Below are 6,000 nucleotides of genomic sequence, written 5' to 3'. Positions count from 1 at the left end.
CTCAATCTAGAGTTTCAAATATCTTCAGACTCTTGGTGAAGTTAAGTTTTTATGTTTCAAAAGCTGGTGAGTGTGTCTGTGTACCACAAGATCAAGGGACATTAAGAAATGATTTATAAAGACTAGTGATAGACTTCTGTGGGGTCTGTAGAGATAAGAAGGGCTTTGCTAGAGATGGGGTCCAAGGGAAAGCCAAAGAATTGTAGTGCACATTCAGCTTTCTGAACACTGCAGGTTTGTCTAAGTATGCAAGGAGAAAAAAGCAGGCCTGGGTGAAGTTGACCTGTGATGTGGGCCTTCCTAAATCTTGGGCAGCAAGGAATTATGGAGCAAATACAACTGACCAGACCCTTACTCAGTTCCTGCACATAAGATGCCCTGGGAAGGGCATGACCTTGGCCATGGTAGCTTTTTGCAGCTACAAGGAGCAGACAGCTGGAGACCACTAGCTAACTCTCCTCATTCCCTGTAGCTGAGAAGAAATTCCTTTCTGAAGGAGGGAGCTGGATAGTTTTTCTCCATGTCCATCTCTCTGATTGTCTCCTCCTTGAACTGAATCTCAGACAAGAAGAAGTTGGATTCCTTGAATAGTTTGGAAGGCATAAAGGCTGGGCCTGCACTGAACTTCCCTAGCATAGTTCAAGGGAAGCATGGCATACTGAAAGAAAAGGGATATCAGCAAGATGAAGAGGACTCCAAATGGATACTTCCAGTCTTGCATGGCCTCCGTCTGCAATGGAAGTCTGAAAGATTCCCATCCTCCCCAAGCTCACCATATAAGTCAACAATGGCAGACAGAGAATGAGACAAGGGGCACCTGGACCAATGGACACCTGGATTGACCAACTTCTGCAACATGGTGCAAAGTGCTTAGCTTCTGGCTGGAATAAGATGACAGCTGTAGAAATAAATCCCACTCCCCCTTTCTGCACAAAGCTACGTTGCATAAAATTATTCCAAGGCCTACTAACTCCATCAATTTGGATAAGCTTCTGAGTAGAAGGAAGGGGTCTAGAAAACCCCAAATTGACTGTGGTTCAACTTTAAATGATGGGGCAAATCTTAAGTAACTGAGTTTTTCTAGAGTTAGATAGATGGAGTTTTCAGGCATTAAACAGCACAAAAGCTCTACATTGATACTAAGTTCAATCGAGAGAAAAATATCTTGAGTGATACATTTTTCAAATCACTTGTTCCATATATCAAAGATTCTTACTGTTATATAAATACGAAATGATCAAAGAAGTAATATCTTTAGCCACTCACAGAGTTATAAATATAAATGAACAAAAAGATTAAAGCTTGCTCTTAGCCAAGTCAATGATGCACATAGGGCATGTTGTCTTACAATCCATTGCTGCTGCAGTCCATATTACAGACAATTTCTGTACATGGGATTTTTATGAAAATGGTAAGGAAACTGGTCTTACTATATCCCAGTTAGCAAATATTTTAAAGATAGAAGATGTGATATTGGGATGACGTGTGGAAGTGTAGCTAAGACTTGCTGATAGGTTACATGTACATGAAGGTTGAGGATCTGACTTTTAGATTTTGGCTTAAATAATTGGATAATGGCATTTGCTAATATGGAAAAGACTAGAGGAGAAAACAGTTTTACAGGGAGAGAGTAACAAGAGAACTACTGGGACCATATTGAACCTTTAACGTAATTAAATGTCCACAGGCATATCTTTGAAACATCCAGACTGGAGCTTGGTGGATAGGACAAGGCCAGACATATGAATTTGAGAATCACAAGCATAAAGATAACATTTAGAGCTAGGATCTGGGTAAGATCATTTATTCAGTTATAGAATACAGATGTGCAGTAAGTTAAGTAGAACACAAGACCAAATCTATAAGATTATTATAGGTTTTTATTTCCTTCTTTATTGTCTTCTATATTTTCCAAGGTGTTTTCAGTGCAATTGTATTATTTTTATGATCAGAAAACAAATGGAATGCTAAGAGATCTACTGTTGTCACTCTGAAACACAACAAGTTTATAACTTCCTGCTTCTTTTCCAAGAAATCAGCATTTCACTTAGGATAGACCTTAAAAAATATTAATGCACTTATTTAATTGGGAATCTTTGAGACCTTGTTTGCCTGCAAATCAACATTCCCTCCTCTTCTGAAGCTCAAATGAGCCACTCACAACTGAACCTGCTTCTGCCTGCTGATTGAACCTGTGCCTAATTATGTGTTGCTGCTTGAGCTTTAGAGTATGTAATAGCGATGTTTATTTGTCAGGATTGACAGTGATGACGAAGTAATTTTCCTCTTCATGTTTTTTTTTTTCCTTCTTTCTTAAAGTGTAATAGGAGAAAGTATCTCTGTCTGTCATGCCACTAACACAGCAAGGTGATGGGGTTGTGCCTGGTTAATGAGATCCAGGGCCAGGGCCCATACATCTTAGGGGTATTTTATCAGAAGCCTTAATGAGACAGGGGTTCTATTACTTATCTAGGATGATTTTCTGTTTTTTTTTTTTGTTTTGTTTTGTTTTTGTGCAAGTCCTGGGCCTTGGACTCAGGGCCTGAGCACTGCCCTTGGCTTCTTTCTGCTCAAGGCTAGCACTCTGCCACTTGAGCCACAGCACCACTTCTGGCCAGTCTCTATATATGTGGTGCTGGGGAATCGAACCCAGGACTTCATGTATACAGGGCAAGCACTCTTGCCACTAGGCCATATTCCCAGCTCTCTAGGATGATTTTCTGAAAGTGGTAAAAGGGCTTTAAGGCTTGAACATTTATTCATTCAAGTGAAATGTACTATGTTCTTTTGGTGCTCCTGACCCTACACTATAAGCAGAGACATGGAGAGAAATGAGACTTTGCATGTGCTCTCAAGGAATGCAAATTCTTAGCAGTCAAATTGAGTTCAGTTTGTCTGTTTGGTGTAAGTGAACTGAACACCTCAGGGGGGGAAAGAGGGAGGGGGGAGGGGGGTATGAGGGACAAGGTAACAAACAGTACAAGAAATGTATCCAATGCCTAACGTATGAAACTGTAACCTCTCTGTACATCAGTTTTATAATAAAAACTTTAAAAAAAATTGAGTTCAGTTTGTAAAGTGTTGTGATGAGGGAAGTGTAGCATAATACAAACTCACAGGCAAAGAGAGGAGTATGGCCTAAGGTTGAAGCTCCATGGACATGACAATAATGGCTAATATCTGTTGAACTGCTAGTCAGAGTTCTTCATGTGCTACATGGATAGACTCATTTATTTCTTCCAACAACCCGGAAGATAAATGCTGCTATTTTTCTCATTTTATGGGAAAAAAATCCTGAGGCTCAGAATAGTTAAACACAAACTAGTTAAAAGCAAAGAGGAACTGACCAGAATGAGGGTGAAGGGTGTGTTATGAGTAATTGGAGCATTATATAGAAAGGCAAGGGGAAGGGACAGACATGAAGAATAACGGGTGGCACTGGTATTTGTTAGGACTGATATTTAGGTTGAGAGGAAGCCTGGGGAAGGAACATGGGATCTGGTGGGTCTTGAGCTGTAAGACAAGAGGTGGTAGATTTGCCCCTTCTAAGCTACTTGTGTGGTCCCATTAGACTGGAGGAAACTAGGTAAACAGTGGCTAGAAGTAATGACATACAAGGAAAGTTAAGCTATAGCACAGGGCTGACTGCATGTGGACAGAGGCTGATAGACTGAAGGGGTATTAGGAGCTAGTGGGAAAGGAGTCAGGGCTGAAGCTCCAGTTCCTCCTTGGTAACTGAGTATAGGGTGGTACTTTTTCTCACTCTGGGAGTCCCAAGGACAGTGGCAGGCCTGACATGGACAGATGGTGCATGGCATTAGATCTTTGAGGTGCTTTTAGCCCGCATTTCTGGAGAACCGGAAAAAACAATGGCAGAACAAGCCAACACAAAGACAATGAATATATATTCAGGTGAATACCCTTATGCAGGAACCAACAACATAAGCATCTTACCGACAGTCTAGTATTTTCAGAAGTTTTTTTTTTTTTTTTTTTGAGAACTTAAAGGGAAGGAGATCTTAAGGAGGTCCCCACAAGCAAGGGATGGCAAATGGAAATTAGTTGGCTTCTCTATAAGGGCTTAATTTCTCCAAACCCCAATTCTCCTATTCTGAAGAGGACCAAGGAGTTTTGTTTATCACCATCCTATTTCCACAGGAAAGGAAAAGAAGATTTAGGCAGAACATGCATCTTCTGCATGGTCCTATTCCAGGTAATAGTAGAACCAGTCCTGAAATAGACTCATCATATCCCAAAGGTGCCTGTTCTGCCCTCACCACCTCCTAGACAAACAGGCAAGGTACAAACAGGTAGCGAACACCATAAGGGACTACTATGGGCTCCTCCCTAATCTGCTATCATATTTAAAAAAAAAACATGATATGTGTTTTATTCTGCCTTATATTTGTTCTCTTTCAACAATTTGTCACAAAAACACCAGATTTGGTTACAAGGTCAGAATGTTAATAGACTAGACATCTCTTGTACCTAGACCAGCTGAAATGGGTGGAGTTCAAGATGACCAAAACAAATGGCCTGCAATAAATCCCAAATCCCTCGAGATTAAGGTGCTAACAAAGACTGGAGGAGGAGATTGTTAATGAGGAACAATTCCATCTGATAAAATTCTGCCTATAAGATACCAGAATCAACTCAGATGTTAGACAATTTGCCAGAGGAAAAAGCATAGCATTTATTCTTAGTTGATTAAAAAAAAATCACTAATTTTAGCTAAGTGCTGGTGGCTCACACCTTTAATCCTGAGGATTGTGGTTTGAACCCAGCTAGGGCAAGAAAGAAAAGAGATTCTTATCTTCAATAAACTACTCAGAAAAAAGCCAGAAGTGGTGCTGTGGCTCAAGTAGTAGAGTACTAACCTTGAGCAAAAGCTCAGGGAGAATGCTTAAGCCCTAAGTTCAAGCCCTAGAATAGGCATAAAAACAAACAACAAATCACTAATTTGAGAGGCTGCACAGCTGAGCAATACATGATTAGTTTTTTACTAGCTTGGCTGTAGACACTTCCTCTGAGGTGTAGGTTATGAGAACAGTTGCCTAGGTTCTTCTGCAGAGACCAGATGGATGTTTGCGTTTGCTGAAAACACTGACTCTTGGGTCTATAGAGGTTTGATAGATGACCACAATTAGGTGAAAAGGCCTGACACCTGTCTTTATACTGTATCTCTATCTTAAACTTTGGGTCTATCTTAAAGATAAACTCTATCTTTAACTAAACATTCACTTAACTCTGCAGGTACATGTGTTGATCACTAAGAATAAATGTCTTGCAGAACAAGACTTACTTTTCTAGAAGACTAAGAGAATTTCATTAAGAAAAAAAGGCTAATCTTTGATGATGGCATCTAATCAACCAATAAACCAAAGTGAAATCCTGAGGTTCCCCCTGGGCCATGCCTCGACTCAGATGTCAGCTCTGATGTTCACTTGCCTCACTTCTTTGAGAGTCAGGCTGCAAATTCTCATTGAACACCCGTGCAGCAGGGGCTGTGTGCTTACAGGTGTAGAGATGGAACAGGAAGACAGAGAGCAGCTACCCTTCAGGAAAATGCACCCCCACACTTTGCATCGCCCCCAACATGGACACTGCTGTATCTCATGGCACATTCATTGCAAATACTAGTTTGCTCCATTTTACAGATGAAAATACCATGTATAGAAAGGCTAAATAACTCAAGTTCTGAGAGACAGTAAGAATATGGCTCTCCGATCCAGATATATCTGGCCCCAGAACTGATTTTTAAAATGATAAATCCCTTTACATTTTTGCAAATCCGTAGATGCAGTACTGGAGATATTAAGTCAGCAGACACAAATGAATTGCCTCCTATAGCCTATGCATATGACTGACTAAAGTAGACTTCTTTATGCATTCCCTATAGATGGGGATTCCAAGTCACTAAAGAATGAATCAGAATAGCAACAAGGAAGAGAAGAACAATTGCATTAACTGAGCACAGGCTATGGGAAAGGTGCTGGGCTA

Source organism: Perognathus longimembris, chromosome 1 (assembly GCF_023159225.1).
Source record: "Perognathus longimembris pacificus isolate PPM17 chromosome 1, ASM2315922v1, whole genome shotgun sequence".
In the NCBI taxonomy this organism is placed as follows: Eukaryota; Metazoa; Chordata; class Mammalia; order Rodentia; family Heteromyidae; genus Perognathus; species Perognathus longimembris.
This window is presented reverse-complemented; position numbering follows the sequence as displayed.